Here is a 21992-nt window from a genome sequence, read left to right as displayed (position 1 = left end):
GTGCCACTGCTGAAAGTGATTGTATTTTTGGACATAGAAGAAATGATCCCACCAGAGGACAATGGTCCTGCATCTCCATCTTTGGTCACAATACCAGACAGAATCTGACCTTGGATGGAGACATTACCAGTGAGAGGGGCATTTCTTGCCCATGTTGGAGCCCTCAGTGGCCTTCCTGGGTATTATGAAGCTTACACCATTCTTGTAGTACATAAGGAGCTTCTCCTTTGTCAGTTTCTCCTGGTAGAACCCATTCATTTCTTCTTTCAAAAGATTATGAACTGCTTTGTGGAAGCATACTTGGTCTGGATGTCCACCATCTTCCCAGCAGCCTGAGGAAAAAATTATTATTATTTTTTAATACCAAGGATTTGGTTTCTCTATGGTTTCAGTCATACAGAAACTATAATTCGATGGTGTCTGAGTGACCTGTGACCTGGCTAAAATCTGAAAAGTAAGTAGCCTCTTAGAAAGAGCTCGTGAGAAGACTCTATCTTTCTTTAAGGGCTGGTAACTTCATCTGCCATATCAATGTCCAGCAAGTTATATAAGGATCTTTCTGAAACAATTAACACATATATGCTTGCCATATGCCAAGCATTGGGGCAAATGCTTAAGCTCACTTAATCATCATAGTATTCCTATTGCAGAAACCAGAAAAACACTGCCCTAAGCCACACCGTTGTCTAAGTCTCCACTGGAAGAAGAAGCCAGACAGCAGCAGAATGAGGGCTGAGCTTTGCTCCTCACTGTGGCATGGGATTGTGTCTCTGTGAGAATGTCTCATCCTTGCCCCGATGTCTTCTCCTTTCATTAATTATAAGTACATATTACAGAGATGGTATTAGTGAGTAGCTCCTTCTGCCATGACAGCCAATATCACTTTTCTTAAAGCATGTGCAGTTTAGCCTGAGTATAGAGAAGGGATGGGGCAGACGGGACGGTCAGCTTGAGTCAGGAAACAGAAGTAACTCTGTGCTCCTCTCTGGATGAGCTGAAGACATCTCTTTTGCCCTGAGGTGTCCTGGGCTACCTACCGGAGCCAGTCCAGGTATCTTCTCTACATTCAGGCTGGAGGACTCGATAATTTCATGGTCCAAGGTTTGAGAGATTGAGACGGAGTGTTAAAGGGAGAAGGTGGCAGGGAATGGTGCTAACCAAGCACTGCACTTGGCAGACGTGATTCCGCCTCTATTTTCTGGCCATAAATCCATCTCTCTGCTGATGAGAGTTGGGCAGTGACAAAATCTTTTTTTTTTATTAACTTGAGTATTTCTTATATACATTTCAAGTGTTATTCCCTTTCCCGGTTTCCAGGCAAACATCCCCCTAATCCCTCCCCTTCTTTATGGGTGTTCCCCTCCCCATCCTCCCCCCTTGCCGCCCTCCCCCCAACAATCTAGTTCACTGGGGGTTCAGTCTTAGCAGGACCCAGGGCTTCCCCTTCCACTGGTGCTCTTACTAGGATATTCATTGCTACCTATGAGGTCAGAGTCCAGGGTCAGTCCATGTATAGTCTTTAGGTAGTGGCTTAGTCCCTGGAAGGTCTGGTTGCTTGGCATTGTTGTACATATGGGGTCTCGAGCCCCTTCAAGCTCTTCCAGTTCTTTCTCTGATTCCTTCAACGGGGGTCTTATTCTCTATCCAGTGGTTTGCTGCTGGCATACGCCTCTGTGTTTGCTGTATTCTGGCTGTGTCTCTAGGGAGAGATCTACATCCGGCTCCTGTCAGCCTGCACTTCTTTGCTTCATCCATCTTGTCTAATTGGATGACTGTATATGCATGGGCCACATGTGGGGCAGGCTCTGAATGGGTGTTCCTTCTGTGTCTGTTTTAATCTTTGCCTCTCTATTCCCTGCCAAGGGTATTCTTGTACCCCTTTTAAAGAAGGAGTGAAGCATTCACATTTTGATCATCCGTCTTGAATTTCATTTGTTCTAGGCGTCTAGGGTAATTCAAGCATTTGGGCTAATAGCCACTTATCAATGAGTGCATACCATGTATGTCTTTCTGTGATTGGGTTAGCTCACTCAGGATGATATTTTCCAGTTCCGACCATTTGCCTACGAATTTCATAAAGTCATTGTTTTTGATAGCTGAGTAATATTCCATTGTGTAGATGTACCACATTTTCTGTATCCATTCCTCTGTTGAAGGGCATCTGGGTTCTTTCCAGCTTCTGGCTATTATAAATAAGGCTGCGATGAACATAGTGGAGCACGTGACTTTTTTATATGTTGGGGCATCTTTTGGGTATATACCCAAGAGAGGTATAGCTGGATCCTCAGGCAGTTCAATGTCCAATTTTCTGAGGAACCTCCAGACTGATTTCCAGAATGGTTGTACCAGTCTGCAATCCCACCAACAATGGAGGAGTGTTCCTCTTTCTCCGCATCCTCGCCAGCATCTGCTGTCCCCTGAGTTTTTGATCTTAGCCATTCTCACTGGTGTGAGGTGAAATCTCAGGGTTGTTTTGATTTGCATTTCCCTTATGACTAAAGATGTTGAACATTTCTTTAGGTGTTTCTCAGCCATTCGGCATTCCTCAGCTGTGAATTCTTTGTTTAGCTCTGAACCCCATTTTTTTACAGGGTTATTTGTCTCCCTGCGGTCTAACTTCTTGAGTTCTTTGTATATTTTGGATATAAGGCCTCTATCTGTTGTAGGATTGGTAAAGATCTTTTCCCAATTTGGTTGACAGAAACTTCTTGTTTCCAAATGCTCAAAGGACAGTTTGATATTTAAGAACAGCTAGAAAGCTAGAGAGAAAGCACCAATTCAGACTTGAGCGTAATTAGATGAACAACAGGATTTTCAACGTACTTGACAACAGTATGTTGAATTGGGGGTTATTACAGTTTATGTCTTTGCAAAATACACAGATTTTCTGTGTTCTTTTGACTTGAAAATGATGAGATATGGGTTATGGAGAGGTGCAGTAACAATGCATGCCTCACTTTTAAGTGTTATCAAAACCAGCCTTTTCAATCTTTTAAATCTGTTTTACTCAATATAAGCTTCCACTTTTGGAAAAAGCTACCACAAAAATACAGTTTTTCTAAGTTGTGTTCTGCTAAACATCTTTCAGTATAATTCTATTCACATCTAGTGTGTGTGTGCACAGGCATGCACATTTACATCGACACTCTCATGCCTTTGTGTGGAGGTTCAGAGGACACCCCAGCAGTCAGGTTCCAAGAACAAGCCACCACATCCAGCTGACTTCCATCTTTTGTGTTTTCTTTGAAAAGGAGTTCTTTTTGACCTTCGATGTGAGTGAGAATATGTTGATTATTAAAATCCATAGAAATATCCCAGGTGAAGAAAACCAAGTCTTACTACAGTGAGGTCGATAGATATCTCATCAACATTTGCAACCAAACCTATCATTATTAGAGTGGCTTCATCACAACTGGGTTATCAGCTGAACATCTTTCTAAGGTAGTGTCTATAACGTGAAAGACATCTTTCTCTTCTATTGTGGGGCCCAGGTCTTTTGACCTCCAAGCTCTTTCTAGGGAAGGCATAAATAAACATGGACACACACATTTTAGAGACAATGTCAGGGAGCCTGCTTGAGATTGAATTCTGACAAGAATTGGAAGCTGCATGCTGCCCGGGTCCCATCTTGTTCCTGGATCTCCTCTTCCTCAGAACACCTAATTGGTAGCAAAGCCTCCATTCTTTGGTCCATTTTCTGTACATTTCCCCTACACCTTCGGTGCTTTCTTCCCAGTTCGCTCGTCTGATTTTCCCCTTCCCCAGTGACTCTTCATCCAGAGTCTCTTTTCCCCACCTCTAAATCTTGGTTCACACTGTTACTATATGAAAGGAGGAGAATGGCAGGAGTCTAAGGAACAGCCTTCTGCTGTCTGTAAGAGGAAAACTTCATTTCAGCTGCATCACTAGCGTCTTTGATGGTCTCTGTACTTTGTGAGAGGGCTATCATCCTTAGTGTCTGAAATGGAGAGAGACGATGGTCTACAGCTGACTCAGAGAGAAAGTCAAGGAGCCCCTCACCCAAGTAATCAAATTGCATGCCTATCAGAGGGTGTGGCCAGGGATAGTCATTGAGCAGATAGTCCAATACTCAGAGTCCAGAGGGGAATTTGACAGGCAAATAAATGCCCATAGTACAGGGAGATATGATAAAGACTGATGTGAGCTGATTCTGGAGTTTGGGGGCAAGGAAGGCAAGCAAATAGCTTTGTGCAGAGAGGGTGGAGGCTCAGAAAGGAGCTGACCTTTAACAAGAGATTTGGAACAAACAAGGTGCGGTAAAGATACACAGGGTGCATCCTCTGACAGTAGGGGAGCAACATTCCGAAACCACCTGATGAGGGCAGAGTCAAAGGCATGTCTGAGAAACAGTGAAAATAGGGATAGTAGGAGATACAGCTTGATGGTCGGGATCCAGACAACCAAAGAATCCGAAGCAAATTCAGCTGGTTAGCAGTGTGAGTGTTATCCCGCAGGTCACAAGGGAGACTGAAAGAGTTATAAATGCTCAAAGGACAATGACAATCGTGTGGACTTGAACGGAAACTCTGGTAAGCAATTAGGAGGAAAATTGGAGGTGAGCTGATTAGCAGTCCAGGAAAAGGATGGAGTGAGCGTACACAGGAGAAGGAAAAGCTAGGAACAAACACAAACCATTTGGGGAAGCTGTGCTTGGTTTCAGAGGTCCACTGCATGGTGGGGGGAGAGACAGTGCAAAAAGAGGCACCAAAGATACCTTCACGAACTTGTTTTCAAAAGCTATTGTCTTGAGTTTCCAATAAACACATAACAATATCACTGACCAAAACATGCGTGTAAGTCAGTGAATTTAGGAAGGGGAGAGTTCATGTGTTCAGTCAGGCACTTTCCCTTCGGGATACTTTCTGGGCATCAATCTGCATTGGGAAATGGTGGCACAAAGCCCATGAAACAAAGCCACGCTTGGAAATCATTGGATATTGGTCACAGCTACAGCCAAAGACTTGAAGGCCCAGGGGACATGTGTAAGGTAAAGAGAAGAAAGCTTAGGTTGGAGCCTTGACAGGGCAAGGGGCAAGCAGAAGATTGGAAAGACATGAAAGTCAGAAGAGATACGGAGGGTTTACTGTCCTCACATCAAAAGGAGAAAGGTTTTCAGGAAGGGAGTGGACAACAATGTCAGAGGCTTAAGGGTGACTGAGTAAGATAAGGAATGTAAATTTGAGGAGGACTTTGAGATCTGGAATCTATAGTTAATCGTAACACTACCTTTAGGTAGGAGGCATCTGAGTTACGGAAAGGATGAGGTCACTGTGATGCCCCAGGGAGTAAAGGTCTTCAGAGCCCTCTACACCTTAAAAATGACTACCAAATATCTTGCTTGTGTGTCACAACTATTCATATTAATTACATTAGACACAGAATATGTTTTAAAATAGCTACTTACTTGTTCATTTAAAGTAATAAATCTGGGTCTGAAGAGGTGGCTCAAGAAGTAAGAACACTTGCTGCTTTTGAAAAGTTTGTTTCCCAACTCTTTTTTTTTTAAAAAAGGTTTATTTATTTATTTATTCTATATGTCTTCAGACACCAGAGAGGGCATCAGATCCCATTTCAGATGGCTGTGAGCCACCATGTGGTGGTTGGGACTTGAACTCAGGACCTCAACCACTCTTAACCACTGAGCCATCTCTCCAGCCTGTTTCCCAACTCTTACCTCCCAGTTGCTTATAGCTCAAATTTCAGGGGATCTTAGATTTCTGGGCTCCATAGCCCCTCGAGTTCAAGCACACACTCCATATACGTATTTACATACATATAACTAAAAAGTAATAACACCTTTAAAACAGCAACTATGCATGTAATAAAGTTCTTGATAATCTATGCATAAGGACCTCAGTACAGATCTCCAGAGTCCAGAGATAACACTGTGTGACTTCACATGTTTATAAGCCCAGTGCTGTGGGGCAAAGGCTAAGATAAGAGCATTGCCGAGGCTTGCTGGCCACCAGCCTCTGTCCAGGCTCAGCAAGAAACCTTGTTTCAAATGAATAGAACAAGCTTCAGGTTGCATGAGCACACAGATCACACTCATACATACCTACACACATACAGATGACGAAAACATTTTAATAAACACAAATAGCATTTTTATAAGTAAAAAGCAACTAGTTCTCAATGAGTACAGTCCAGCTGGGTAAGTGATGCCATGTGCCTTTCATCTCAGCACTGGGGAGACAGAGGCAGGCAGATCTCTGTGAGTTCGAGGACAGCCTGCTCTAAAGAAGCAAGGTCCAAGACAACTAGAACTCCACAGATAGACCCTGTCTCAGAAAAAAACAAACAAACAAAAACACTCCACAGTCCAATTAATAACTCCTAAACTGCCCACCTAGGTAAGGCAACTGTGTGCTTTTTTTCCTGCAGTGAGAACTCAGAAATCCACTTTAATGTCACAGTCTGTCTTTTCAAGAAAACAAACAAAGATGAGAACACTTGAACATCCTCCCCCACAGCACACATTAGCATTATAGTTTGTATAACTTAGAAACTGGCTGCCAAGTAACAGAAGTTAGGGGACTTGTGTAAGCCCATTGTTTTCAATCTCCTTAGCAAAGTATCAGCTCTGCCTTCTGACTGTAACGTTAGGACTAAGACGGAAACTAACTATTTTCATGCTCTCCTGCTCATCAACTCTCTGGTCTTAGAGCCATTGGGCAGGACAGAATCTCATGAAGGTCAGGCTGCTTTCAAACTCACTACGTATCTCTGGATAACCTTGAATTTCTACTTCAACCTCCCAAGAGTGTGAGGTTTATAAGCTGAGCCCGAATGGCCAATTTGGAAATCTGGGAGACTGAGCCAGGGCCTGGTAAATATAGGCAGATGGTCTACTAACATAGCTATATCTTCAGCCCAACATTGGACATATTCTTGAACTTTCTAGGCAGAGTTAAAAGGATACTTAAGTGTACCATTTAAAGTTCTATCTCTGCAAAAGCTGAGATCCAGACATGATAGCAAGGTTTATCTAGCTACTGGGGCATTGGTTGGACTGGAATTTATATAAAGCAATGAATGCTTCTACAGATGTTTAAGATATTGCAGCATTTCTTCTTGATTTTATGATGGGGTGTCTTATTGTTGTTCACATGACCTTTCTTCCTAAAATTAGGAAAAAAAGGTGGTGTGAGGCTCATCACTTACACAGAGAGATCACATCAGTGCTTCTCATCCAGTCACCCCAGTAGGAAAGTTAGGATCCTCTTCAGGTCTTTGCATGGACGACAAAGACCAGAGTGATCTGTTTTGGTGTTTTAAAATAATACACTGGCATACGTCTACTAGGATGGCTAAAATCAGACTGACAGTGCCAAGTGTTGGCAAGGATATGGATAAACAAATCTTGATACATTTGGGATGGAAATAAAAAAATGGTATAGCCACTTTGGAAAACAATTTCTTACTTTTTATTTTTATTTTATATGTATGTTTTTTCTTGCATCTGTGGATGTGAATCACTTACATACAGTGCCTGAGGAGGCCTAAAGAGATGGTCGATTGCCTGAAATGGGAATTACAGACAGTTGTGAGCTTACATGTAGGTGCTAGGAGATAAACCCAGGTCTCTGTAAAAGCAGAGAGTGTTCATGTCTACTGAGCCATCTCTCCAGCCCTAGAGACACAGTCTTTAAAAGTTAAACATAGGGGTTGGGGATTTAGCTCAGTGGTAGAGTGCTTGCCTAGCAAGCGCAAGGCCCTGGGTTCGGTCCCCAGCTCCGGGAAAAAAAAAGTTAAACATAAATATTATGCACAAACCAGAAATTCAGTCTAGGAGTAATTAAAATACATCTATACAGACTTGCACACAAACACTGATAGCAGCTTTACTCAGCTCAAACTAGAATAGATCCAAAAGTTTGTTATTTAAAGTAAATGAATGGAGTGTGTGTTTCTTGAGTGTAAAAAGAAGAGGTCAATACTTAAAATAACAGATGACTCTAAAAGCATCATGCTAAGTGAAGGGTGCTAGATGCAAAATATAGGGTACTGTATGATAACATTGATATAAGCTTAACATATACACATATACACACAAAGTGTGGGATACCTCCCTATGAGCTGTTGTCTAGTGGTGGGGGCAGACAGAGACCCCTCAAACATAGCAAGCTATTGTCAATACTCTTGGTAGTCGACCAAAATAATTTCATTGGACCTTATCGCTGAGGACACCACATACTTGGGCTAAAGATCACTGAGACATTTGAAGTGGAGGTTTCCTCCCTGCTGGCTAACTCTCAGAATGTTAGAAGGTGCTAAGCAGAAGGAAATAAGTCATCAAAGCTCTCCCCAAGCTGTGTACATCATGAGCTATAATAATAACGTGCATGCCGAGGTATGCTTCCCATGCAGCAACAGCAGGACTATTACTCGGGTAACCAACAGCTCTCTTCATGGCTTTGAAGTGTCTTCTGCAGGCGGGAACTCATGCCCTGTTTTGTAAACCTCGTGAAGAGCAGGTGTCTGAGGAAGTCATACACCCTAGGTGAGAACTGCCACCTTGTTAAATGAACATGACATCAAATGTCCTGCTATGTGCTTATCTTTATACCCATAAATTATTGTCAGAGAAGCTTCTTTTTCTAGTGAACAGTAGGAAGAATGGCTCACAATTGATCAAAATGAGAAGAAGAATTCACTGTGGAGTGATGGACCCTAAATGGGATGGCTGTTCTACACATTTTTCTCCTAAAGCTTAGAGAACATTGGGGGAGAACACACAAAAAGAATGTAAAAGCCAGACCTCAGGGAGGTTTACTCTGAAACAATGTCTTCTGGTCATGATATGGCCATCATTGTCCCCATGAATTCCCTGAAGTTGTGGTTACCTACACAAGGTCCAAAAAACAGAGCCCATCACTGTTTCATCATGTACAGGGGAGGGCATGAAGAGGTTCCATTTCTCACTGAGAGTCTATGGGCAGGCAGTTAATAAGTACTGGAGAAAGTATTTTCCTTCGTGTTGCCACTAATAAATTGCCTGTGATCCAATGAACAACTCTCAAATCATTCTCATACCAGCAACCATAACCAAACGTACCGAGTCACTAATGTTTCTCATGGGTGTAAATAAATCACATTGTGCTCACCCAGGCTTCTTCAATGAATGTTGGGGCACTTGGGCTTTGAGTAGGAATGTTCCAGAAGCTGCAGATGGATTAGAAGATTGTCTCATCTTAACACTATTAAGTCTCCCAACTTAACATTGTCTTTTAATTTATTTGGAGATTTTTTTTCTTTCAACAGTGATTTATAGCGTTTTGTTAAACCCGAGTTTGTTATTCTAAATGGAATAATCTTTTTAATTTTATGTGTAAGCCTATGTTTATTTTTAACAGTAGCAAGATCAACATATGGTCATCATCCCTAGCTTAAGATGAGCAAATCTGAACTCATTCTGAGGCTCTTATGTTTGGCTGGAGAATAAAGCTAAAGACCTCAGGTGGTAGACAAGTCTAGAACACTTTGGGACGTACTAGATTTCATAAAGGCGTTTTCATAGAAATATATAATGCACTTCGACCATGCACTATATATTTATTATATTATAGATCTAATATTAATAATTATATAAAAGGAGAATTAATATTAATAATAATACAATTAGAGGGACTGCTGAAGTGTCCCTCTATCGTCTTCCCCTTCCCTCCTAGACACATTTAAAGTTCCCAAACACAATATCAGTAGGAGCAGGAATAGCAACACAACAGCATGATTGTAGCTTCTTCTAAGTGCTTATGGAAAAGCTATGGAAGCCAGCAAGGTCATGAGGCCATGGGCACCATTACAACTAACACACTGCCCACGGGAATAGCCCAGTCGTTGCAGCCAAAGGCTACCTCTCTGCATGAATTCATTTGCTCATCTCCAAAATGAAACCAATGACCACCTGTAAAGAGAATGCATATTGGATGGCAGCCCATGGTGCCCACACTCCAGCAGCAGACAATATACTGCCATACAAAAGAAACTGTAAAAACTTCTGGACTGAAGGTAGGGTCAGTGGTTGAGAACATGCTTGGTATGCCAAAGGCCCTGATTCAATCTCAAGCACTGTCAGAACAAGAGAAGAGAAAATCTAGGAAATTCAGTTTATATTTAATTAAGTAACACTTGAAATTTTGCTCTTGTTTATGCTTTAGAAGTATATATGCAATAATATAATGGTATACTTACATATGTCATATTAAATTAATATTTACAACTTCATGGTTTGTGTTCAAACAATTCATTTTCTTTTATTATTATTCTGCTCTCTGTGTGTATGTGTGTGTGTTTATATGTGTGTATATGTGTTTGTGTATGTGTTTGTATGTGTATGTGTGTCTGTTTGTATGTGTGTGCGTGTCTATATGTGTGTCTGTTTGTATGTGTGTGCGTGTCTATATGTGTGTGTGTTTGTAGGTGTGTGTTTGTATGTATGTGTGTGTTTGTAAATGTATGTATATATGTATGTGTATGTATATGGGTATGTATGTGTGTGTGTATGCGTGTGTGTTTGTATGTGTGTGTGTGTTTGTATGTGTATGTGCATATACAAGCAATAAGGGGGCTGAGCATGTGCCATGGCACAAACGTGGAGGTCATAGGACAACTTCATAGAGCTGGTTTTCTCTTTCTATCTTTTCTTGTGTTCCTGGGATCAAAATCAGGTTTTTAGCAATCTCCCTATCTGCCAACTAGTTTAACTGATGAAGGCCGTTAGATGAACTCATTGCTTGGTACAGAGAAATGTTAGTTTCTCAGGGAATGTTAGTCACCATCAAAATGACGTTTATGTAGCTGAGGGTGAAGCTTGGTGCTAGAGCCCATGCTCTCCATGAGGTTTGCACACTTACAGTTTTCCTTTCTTCTTTCTGCTAGGCTACTGATCCTCCACAGAGTTCCACTCCAGTCCTACTCCTGGTTGTTAAAGCCCCACATACTGAAGCCCAGGATCTCTGAACTGTGGGAACTTCAGACATCGCTGAATTCCTCCAATGACTTCGGTCCAGGATTCAGGCGCCTAATCTGGGCCTGGCGCTTGCCAGGCCAGCTTCCCTGCCATTCTTTGCAAGAACTGTGTGTACAGCATCGGACTTACTTTCCCAGAAGTGCTTCTGGAACCAGAGTCCACACAAAGGGGCTGTTAAATGTGCTTTCCTCCTTTTGGCCCAGCTGGCTCCTGAGCTTCAGGTCACACAGAGCTCACAGTTCCTATCGACTTTTCCCAAAGGATCCCTGGGCTCCTGCAGGAGCCAGCCCGTCCCTGGGGCAGGAAGTTCTGTTTACTCTGTCTTGGAGCCAGGTGCTCATCCATAAAAGGGAAACGAGTCCTTTAGGAAAAGGGCTGGGTGCTTGGAAATTCTTTAAAAGTGAAAGCCCCAAGGCTGCTGTCTGTTGTTCTGTACTTCGGCTTGATACAGTTTTTCTGTACATAAAAGCACAGGCCGTGGGGATTGGCTGAAGGGTACATCTAAGAAACAACATCTAATAAACAAAAAGTGTGGAGAGAATGCCGCGGGAACTCTCAACACTGCGCAACTGGGCCAAATTACTGTTTGTTTGTTTGTTTGTTTGTTTGTTTTTTCTTTTCCGTTGAAACAGAGGTCATGAGTAGACATCAGGCATCTTTCCTCAATCTCTCTCTGTCTTTTTACATTTGCTGTTTTTTTCATTTATGTTAATAATGCATGGGAGGTCAGAGGACAACTTTCGGGAGTCTGTTCTCTTTTTATACCTCGAGTTTGGAGTTCCTGTTCATCGGTTTGATTAACAAGTGCCTTTACCCGCTGAGCTACCTCTCTAGTCCACACTGCTATTTCATCAGCCTTCTAGAGCACAGATCTGAAGAAAGAGCACTGTTATGTGAACAACTGTCTCAGTGGTACTCTGAGTAAGAAGGAGTAAACGTTGAAATATTATGACCTTTGGGTCAATGGATGGTTGCCTCCAAATTTCCACATGGTGTCTAGCAAGGAAGTTCTGTTCTATCTGTTGCAGACACATATGGACAGTGCCGTACACCACAAGCATGTACGACAGACAGGAAAAGGGTATCAATGGGGTAGGGAAGAGGGCTTTGGGAATCAGAACTCTCGGGGATTCAGTCGTAACAGGCTAATATTATTAAGTCATAAAGTAAATTTTTAGAACTTTCATTATTTATTAGTAATTGAACAGTAATTCGGAATTCTTACCAGGGTTTGGGTTAGGGACTTTGCAGATCCAAACTCATTTTACCTTCATGATAACCTTGTCAGTTTAGTGTTGTCAGAATATACAGATGACATCAGGCAGTTAAAGAACTTATTTAGCATCAAGGAAAACAGTGACACTGGAATAGGGACCTTGGGTAGTTAGCCACCAGTGCCCTAGACATTTTATTTCACTTCCACTTGTACTCTGTGCCCTTGTAAACACTTGAGATATATTCATATTTTAAATATAAACAGCATGAATAATGGGACAGCTTAATGCACTGGAACAACCATGGAGGAACTGGGAAAACAGCTTAGCTGAGAATGTGCTGACCACACAAGTGTAAGGACCTCAGTTCAATCTCAAGCATCCATGGGAAAAGCCAGATGTGGAGGCAAGGGCTGCAGTCCCACTGATGGAGAAGAAACGGCAGATCACTGGGGTTTGCCAGACAGCCTAGGCTAACTGGTGACAGCAAATCCCAGACAGAAGCCATGTCTTCACTGGCAAAGCAGTACCCATGGTTTCCCTCTGGCAGAAGCTTCTTCAGACTTCGTTGGTGAGGGAGAGATAAGGAGGAGGATGCAGCTGAAATGCAGTGATGCCGAGCCCACCATCAGACACTTGCCACTGCTCCTGGAAAACTTCGGAACCTCATCTTCTTCTTCACGTTTGCTTTTATTCTGGGCACACATGACCCTGTGCCCTCTCAGCTCTTTGACCTAGTGACCTTTTTCTCTGCTTAGCTTTGGCTTCCTGTTCTCACGGTGTAGACTGTAAAGTCTAAACCACATTATCTCTTGAATGGCTCCATCTCCACCCTCAGACTCAGACATCCTCTTCACTGACACATAGCCTGTCCCTGAAGCTTGCTCAGATATGTCACAATCACCCTTCCTCCCTCTAGGCCCTTCCCACTCCTGTTCCCATCCACTCTTCCCCTCTTATGGGTCCTTCCCCATGACTTGTCCTGATGTCCAGGTTGGATCCTGGGGACTATGGTGTGATCCTTGCACACATCCCAGGCTCCATGCTCTTGCTGTACCTGGCAAGCTTGAAGTCCAAATGATCCCAACATACTCTCCCTCTTGTCCTGTACCAGGCGGCTGAAGGCTGCTGAGGGACAGCCCAGCCAGCCAGAAATTACTGGAAACACTCCAAAACCGGCCTCCCAGGGTATAACATGCTGACGCAATCTCCTCATGCTTCTCTAGTCTACCTAGTCTCCAACCCTTTCACAAAGCTCTTCAAACATCCATGTAGTTCTGCCAAGGCTGGACCTCCCAGTGTAGGGAATGTCAAGGGGGAGGAGCGGAAAGGGAGGGTGGTTGGGGAAGGGGATGAGACAGGGGGCTTATGGCCGGAACTGGGAAAGGAAATAATATTTGAAATGTAAATAAAAATATCCAATAAAAAAGAAAGAGGTGCAGTGATGTTCCAGGTCCCATTCCACACCATAAGCTAAATGTATATTATCAACCAGCGCCATGAGAAGTTGGAGAATACTGAAGCATACGGCGGCCTTTGAATGATAACAATGTGGCCTAGTAGAGTCATCAGTTGTTAACAGCAGATGTGGTAGGTTAGGGAGGCTATGCATATAAAACCTAAAACTTCTCAATTTTTTTGAAGTGGATTAAGAATAATGCACCTATAGGGCTGGAGAGATGGCTCAGTGGTTAGGAGCACTGGCCACTCTTCCAGAGGTCCTGAGTTCAAATCCCAGCAACCACAAGGTGGCTCGCAACCATCTGTAATGGGATCCGATGCCTTCTTCTGTCATGCAGGTGTACATGGAGATAGAGCATCCATGTGCATTAAATAAATAAATACATAAATAAATTATTTAGAAATACAGTTTTAGAAAGACAGAAAAGTTAGTTGCAAAAGGGGAAAAAGATGAATTTCACAGTATCACAAAGAATGAAGTTGGCTATTTTCTGTTGCTACAAGAGAAGACAAGAGTGGGCAGTTTATAAGGCAAAGCAGTTTATTTCACTTGTGGTTCTTGCTGGAAGTCCATGGTGTTGCTTAAAGATGTCACTGGGTTTCTATAGCAGCATTCCTTGCGCTAATTCTTCTATTGACAAGAGTTAAAATAATGTGCAGTTTTATTTTTTCAGTTTGGCTTAGTGTATGGTTGTTTTTGCTTGTGTGTGTGTGTGTGTGTGTGTGTGTGTGTGTGTGTGTATGCACAGCATGCATGTTTAGGGATGGAGGATGTCGTAAGAGGTTGTTAGAGCCTCTGAAACTGGAGTTTCAGGTGCACGTAAGCCTCTCATGGGTACTGGGAATTGAACCTTAGCCACCAAGCCATCACTCCATGCCCCAGATAATGTGCACTTAACATCAAAATGGAGTTTTGTGTCATTTAAGCGAAATTAAGCTGCCCAAAGCCAAGGCTGTCCCCTGATTCTGTCTTGCTGTGTTCCTCTGTGTCCCCAGAGCTGACTGAGGCTCTGGCGTGAGTTAGGTGCTGACCTGATGCTTACATGGGTCAACATACACAACCCATGCAGTCCAGTGCAGTAACACTGTGAGATCCTGTTACTGCTGCCCTCACCCTTAAAGGTGGACCCTGACACACAGGAGTTAGACAGTTTTCCCAGGACCATGGTCAGCGGGTGTGAGAGGTAAGAGCCAACATCACAAGCTTTATTTCAGCCTTGTCCTATAAATGACATGAAGACTTTTCAGAGGGAACTTAGTCTGATCCTGTTTCTCTTCCTCCCTTTACTGCCCACATCAGCCATAGTGTTGGGCACTCTCCAGGGCACATGGTCCTTGACTGTTGCTGGTACTGACACCTTTCTCTAGGTTCCAGCCCCTGCTGGTCTCAGTCCCAGATGAGTAGTCTCTAGAACAGGATACCAAGGTTAACCCTCTGCACTTCCCTGATATTCATTGCCTCCTCACCTGCCTTTCCCACCAGCTCTCGACATCAGCTAGACCTGTTTTCTATCTCTTCAAGGCCTCAAGCCCTCATCACATCTAAGCGTTTACCATGTTCCCTGACCACCAACTTCAGGACTTGGTATAGTAATCATTCTCTAATGTCCACAAAACATTTACTATACTAAAATGCAACTCTGGTTTAAGTATCTATTTCTTCCACCTGAGTATCAGCCCCAGAAGACAGGATGATGTCCTGTCACTGCCTTGATCCTAGCACTTGGCAGAACTCCTAACATGTGCCAAACAGGTGCCCAGTAATCTTGGTTGGAATACCCAGTGAAAAATAGAAACCATATGATTGATCCAAATTACCCTTAAAGTGCACAAGGCCAAGCAATCTCTGAAAGCATGGGAAAACAAATGACTCCACCCCAAATACATAGGTAACAAATTTCCATGAAGTACATACATCCAATGATCTTCCAAAATATTTGAAAACTAACTCAGTGATCCCAAAGTACATGAAAACAAAAATCTTTCCAAAGTTTATAAACCTACACCCTTCAAAGAATATGGGACCCAGTGACTCCCCAAGACTATAGAACCCAATGACCCCAAAGTGAATGAAAACACCTCCCTAAAGTATATCAGTCCTAATCCCCTAAGTATGGAATTCAATGACCCTGAAAGTCCACAAGATCCAGTGATGTCCCAAAAGTATCTGTGACCCAAAGACACCCCAACAATTGCCCAAAGTATATGGGACCTGATTACCCTTCAAAGTGCCATTTGTCTCATCTTTAGGTGAATGAAGAACTCATCAATCATTGAGATGACAGCAATTTGAGCTCTGGACTTGCTGTAGTATTTGCAAGACCCCACTCTGCTCGAATCTCTGCTCCCCCAAACTAGAGCGGAGTTTGCCTGGTTACAGTCAATCACCAGGCAAGGAATGTGACTCTTAAAATACATGTATTCTGTGACACAAATAAGAAATAAGTGAAAGGTCTTTAATCCTGACAATTTCTGTATTAGTCTTCTTTTTTCCTGGGACTATAATAGAATGTCACAACCAAAGACAACTTAATGAAGAAAGAGTTTGCTTTGGTTTACAGTCCAGGGAGCTACAGAGCCCAGTACAGGAGGGAGACAGGCATGGCAGCAAAAGCAGGGAGCCGAGAACTCACATCTTCAGCAAAATCACAAAGCAGAGATGGAAACTGCAGGTAGAGTAGGCTATACAATCTCAAATCCCATCCTGACCCCTCCAAGGAAGCTTGAACCACCTCAACCTCCCCAAACAGCTCTACCAACTGGAAACCAAGCTTCCTAACACCCAAGCCTGATGAGGACATCTCATCAGACACCACAACCACCTGAAGATTTCTGCTTCCCTCTCACGAGGCAGTCAAGAGAAGAAAATACTTTTTAAAATGTAGAAACATGGAAGGAAGTATTCGTGGCTCTGAAGTAGTAAGAAAAGGTAGGTTTCACTCCACCTCAGAACCCTACATTTTTCTATTGCTGTGAGACACTGTGAAACATTCCTAGTAATGAGAACCGGACACTCAAATCTAAGAACAAATCATTTCATAAATGTAAGTAGATTAGAAACTTTCTATCTAAAGTCAGAAGATTCAGCACTTGTAAACTAGATTGGTAAGAGAAAATGCAGAAATGACTTGTCTCTGGGTGAGAGTGAGCTTGCGCAGGCCAGTGGGTCAGCTCCGTGGTGGTCCAGCGCAGAGCAGGGCCACTCTGCCTTGAACAAACATTGTCCAGGAGAAACTGGCTCAGGGGACAGAGGCTCTGTGTTTCCCAGCCAAGTTCAAGGCACACCAGAGTCCAGTCAGTTGTGCTTGTGGTCCGACAACTGAGGCTAAAGAAGAGCCTAAAGAGTCTTCTGTTTTTCATTTTAGAGTCATATGACTCGTACACATACTTTTTACATAATAAAACAAGTGTTTTTCCATCTGAAAAGGTTGCAATTTCTCAATAAAGACTCCTTGGCTAGGCTTTACCATAACACGTGGAGAAAGTCTACTTTTTAGCTTCACCTTCACGGCAGGAAAACACAGTTATATGTGGAAAGTGATTTCAATAAGTCACCCAGTGAGTCACTCACAGGGCCCAGTGGGACAAATTAGACTTCTGGAGATTCTACTGATAGGAAGAATTCTTACAAAACCCTCTTGACATCACAATAGGGCACAAGGTGAACGGTAGAAGGTACTGAGAGCAACACACAGCAAGAGAAAGGGCTGTCAGCAACCGGATCACATCATATGCTTGCATGAAAATTCCATTATAAAACTTATATTTCATATTATGTATACAAATGAATTCCCCATTTCAAGTGGGAGTTGCTTCCTTCCTCCATTTGTGAAAATTCTGTATCATTTCCTTTTTATTAAGATCTGAAAAAGTAAGAACTATGCCTAATCTCTAATATCTTTAAAAACTGAGTTGCTAGAAAAATATTTTTGATATATAAATATATAACTTATATATAAATATATACATAATAAAATATATTGTATATGCCCAGGAAACTGATACATATAATATGTATATATGTACATATAGATATATATCATGTATGCCTATCTATGTTATTTTATAAATGTCACAAAAAGGAGCTGGAGAGATGGCTCCTCATGTTAAGAAGCTTCAGAGAACCGAGATTTGATCCCAAGCACTAACATGGAGGCTCATAATGTTCTAAAACTCCATTCCCAGGAGATTTAATGGCCTCCTCTGGCCTCTGAGCTCACTGAATGCCCATAGTGCAGACACACATGGTGCAGACACACATGCAGGAAAAACACCCATAAACATAACATAAAAAGATGGAGCGGAAACGGCGGGAACAGCCAACCAAGGACTGGCCCAACTTGAGAGCCAACCCGTGGAAGAAAGTCAACCCTGACACTGTTAATGATACTCTGCTGTGCTTGTAGACAGAAACCTAAGATAACGGTCTCCTAAGAGGTGCCATTCAGCAGCTGGTGAAAACAGATGCAGACACCCACAGCCAAGCATTAGCGGGAGCTTGGGAAGTCTTGTGGAAGAGTGGGGGTTAGAACTGATCAAGTCAGAGGGGTCAAGGACACTAGAAGAAGACCTACAGAGTCAACTAACCTGGGCCCATGGGGCACACAGAGACTAAACCACCAATCCAACAGCACACAGTGGCTGGACCGAAGCCTCACACACATTTGTACAGATGTGCAGCTGGGTCTTCATGTGGGTCCCCTAACAATTGGAGCAGGTGCTGTCTCTGACTCTGTTGCCTGCCACTGGATCCCCTTTCCATGCCTGAACTGCCTGTCTGAGCTTCAGTGGGAGAGGAGGTGTTTAGTCCTGTTGGGATGTTCTAGGGTAGGGTGATACCCAAGGGGGAGCTTCCCCTTCTCTGAGGAAAAGAGAAGGAGGTAATAGGTGGGGATTTACAAGAGCAGTACTGGGGGGAGAGGAGGGAGGAAGGCTGTGATTGGGATATAATGTAAACAAAAACAGTAATTATGGGAAAAAATAAAATTATCTGGCAAACACAGATGAGAAAATGACTGCTAATTTTGGCTTAACATTTTAAATAATTTGTAATTTCTTATTACAAATTATTTGAAAGGCTTCAAGCAATTATATTCAAATCTCTAAGTTTTAATTTAATTTAGTTTTAGACAAGGTCTTAGTATAAATCCCTGGGTGACTTAGAACTCTCTACATAGACAAGGCTGGCTTCAAACTCTCAGACCCACCTATTTTGCCTCCTATGTGCTGGGATTAAAGGTGTGCATTAGCATGCCTAGTCTGAAATCTCTAACTTATTATAACCATAAGCATAGCCATAAATAGTCAATAGGTTTCCCTAATCACGTCAGTTTCATGCTGTTTTCTTCTGTCCTCAATTTAAGGCTAAATAGTGAGAGATGTAGGGTGTTGAAATGCACCCTTTGTTGTGTGCATGGCTCTTTGCATAACAAACTGTAAGATTCTTTTCTTGTTAGCTAGGAGGACGCCATTGGTGAGTAACTCAGGAAAAAAAAATTTGAAAATTTGTAATGGATGACTTCATTCTCTTTTAGATTCTACTTTGATGTTGTCTTGCAACCATGCTGAAAGATCGTGTCCTAAGTTTTCCAAAACCCAGACAGTGGCATCCAAATAAATGTATAATTTAATTGGGTGTATGTGTGTGTGTGTGTGTGTGTGTGTGTGTGTGTATGTGTGTGTGTGTATGTGTGTGTATGTGTGTGTGTATGTGTGTGTGTGTGTGTGTGTGTGTGTGTGTGTGTGTGTGTGCTAATGTGCACATGCCTGCACATGCTTGTGAGTACAACTCCTGTGGAGCCAGAGTTACCAGGTCTCCTGGAGCTGGAGCTCCATCCAGCCTTTCTGCTCTGGGATAGAACTGTGGTTACACACAAGAACAGCAAGCTCTCTTAACCACATTAGACCATCTCTCCTGATCTCACTTTGTGTTTTTAAAAGAGAAAAACTGCTGGGCATAATGGCATGTGCCTTTAATCTCAACACTTGTGAAGAGAGGTAGTTTGGAGCTCCAGACTAGTCAAAGCTACATAATGAGACCCTGTCTCAGAAAGAAGAAAAGGAAACAGGAAAGGAGATGTATGTTTATCTCATGCCATATTATACACGTCTAAATGTGTGTATGTGCAGATATGAGTACATATATGTGTGTATTAATGTTTGTCTTGTTTTCTTTGGCCTTTTAAAGCAGGCTCTCACTATGTAACCCTGGCTACCTGGAAACTAGCCTGTAGATCTGACTGAAGCAATTCCAACTTGAAGCAATTCTCTTGTGAAGTGAAAATTTCTGATTTTTGTTTTGTTTTGTTGTTTTGTTTTTAAACAACTCAGTTGTGTCACATGATGCTTCGCTGAATACAGACACTTGAGAGGGTGCGAGATGTTTGGAAAGAATGCAAATGGAATCCCACAGACAGTGAGAGGACGCGTTTGCATGGTTATGCCGTGCAATTCTTCCCTGCTCTTTGCTGGTCTTCGTTGGATTTCAGTTCGTAAAGAGAAATGTGCCAAAGAACTTCTCTTGCAATTCCAGCTGCTTCTGCTGACTCATTCCACCACTGCTGACTGGTGTTTGGTGTTTGCTATTGAACTGACTGCTGGTATCCTGACAACAAAGCGTGGAATTGTTTCAAGGAATTATTTCTAAACAGGTCCACAACGCCCTTTCTCTGTTAAGCTTCTTTTTCCCCTACCTCTGGGTTACCCCTACCGATGGGTTAGAAAGGAGGTTGAAGCATTTAAGCACCCTAAATAAAATAGGTTTTAAAAAAAAATCTAAGCGTACACTCCTGCCTTTTCTCCTGAGTGCTGAGATTACAAGTATTTCAATGTTAGATTTTTTTTCCTAATGGAACTGGGAGGTCTTTTGTATCTAGGTTAAGAAATATGACTTGGTTAAGGATAGAAATTTTAAAATAATTTCTCACAATCTTCAAATACAAAGACAAAGTGTATACACTAACTCATGATGATGGCAGAAGGTTTCTATTTAATCAAAAGTTGCCAAGATACTTGATTAAAAAAGAGATGCTTCCCATCAGGTCGATGTTGGGTCAAATCCCTCATATTCCAGTGTCCCAGACAAACAAACAAAATGATTTATCCAAGGGAGAAAAGGTTTCAAATGAAAAAGTTCAACTTGCAAAACAGTGTGGGTGCTTGGGGGCAGTAGTTTATTTATGTCCATTCAACAGGCATTTATAGAATGTGGCAGCAGTCGGTTCCACATGGGACTGCTAAGACAATAAGCAGAAGGACCCAGGGACACTGGCACCAACTCAGAGTCAATCCAATGTGTCCAGAATATGCAGTGCACACAGCATGAAGACTTCAGGGAAGGCTCCTTACTCAAGAGGCTGCCCGGGCTAAGTCACGAAACAGGGAGTTTAGACTAAGGCATTTACCTAGTAATCTAGAGATGTAGCAGGTATATTTTACAAAACAGTTAAAATGAATCTGCAGACAATTTATGTGTCCATATGTGTGTTCTGAGCCATAGAAAATGATTCAAGTTTGTGACTCTATCTGCTTCAGCTACCCTTTAATACAGCAAGCAAGCTGACTCTTGGCTTCTGTTAAACCTGATTTGACCCTGTGTTGAGAAGACTTTCAATAATATGTGGGCTTTTCTTTGACAGCCAGGGAAAGCTTAACATAAAAAGGTCAAAATGAACAGCTTCTCGTATCAGAAGGAATAGGGGTAGAAGCCTCAGACTTCCTCTTCTTCCTTGACTGAGAACATGGCTGTCCCCTGGTCTTGCTAAAGCAGTAGAAGTGGAACAAGATGCAGGCTCGTGGGACTTCCGTGAAACTGCGTTGTCAGGCTTCACATGCCACAGGGTAAGCAGTGGAAGTCGGAGGCCAACTAGACGGAGTGAGTTCTTGCCTTCTAACCTGTGGGACTCAGAGGCTGAATTCCGGTCATTAGGTTTTGTGGCAACTCTTTTACCTATGAGACATCGTGCCTTATCCCGTGGTGTCAAGTTCCTTGATTGGCGCTCTAGTTAGAAGCCGTTCAATTTGATAAAATGCACCAAGCTGTTCCTCGTAGATGTTGCAACTACATGAAATAAACAAAACAAAATCATCCACACCAGGAGTAGCAGCCATGGTTTCTTTAGCGTCTGAGGCTGTCACTACAGCTCTGCAGTTTTTCCTCCCAGAAGTCTAGGCAGCAGGATCCCACCCTCCTTACGGAATGAGTAACCTCCTCCTTACCCAGCTTCCTTTGCTCAAGTTAAGCCTCCCAGAGATGCACAGAAGACCTCACTGATGACCAGGAAGCCTTCTCAGCTCAATGTTTTTTTTTTTAACTTCCCTGATAA

General features: G+C 42.6%; 1 protein-coding gene and 1 long non-coding RNA gene across 3 annotated transcripts in view; one reads left to right on the top strand and one right to left on the bottom strand.

Moving 5' to 3' along the window:
• The window catches only part of LOC102552817 (uncharacterized), a 45201-nt gene extending 33667 nt beyond the window's left edge, over positions 1-11534 (top strand). The window contains exon 2 of the long non-coding RNA XR_015620113.1: positions 10903-11534. This is a non-coding gene — a long non-coding RNA (uncharacterized LOC102552817). The remainder of the gene's footprint in view (positions 1-10902) is intronic.
• Rgs20 (regulator of G-protein signaling 20) overlaps positions 1-21992 on the bottom strand; it is a gene marked incomplete at its 3' end in the record, with an annotated part of 597802 nt that overhangs the window by 96387 nt on the left and 479423 nt on the right.

Source organism: Rattus norvegicus, chromosome 5 (genome assembly GCF_021556685.1).
Source record: "Rattus norvegicus strain SHRSP/BbbUtx chromosome 5, alternate assembly SHRSP_T2T, whole genome shotgun sequence".
Classification (NCBI taxonomy): Eukaryota; Metazoa; Chordata; class Mammalia; order Rodentia; family Muridae; genus Rattus; species Rattus norvegicus.
Note: the sequence above shows the minus strand (reverse complement) of the source record. Positions and strands in the feature narration are given on the sequence as shown.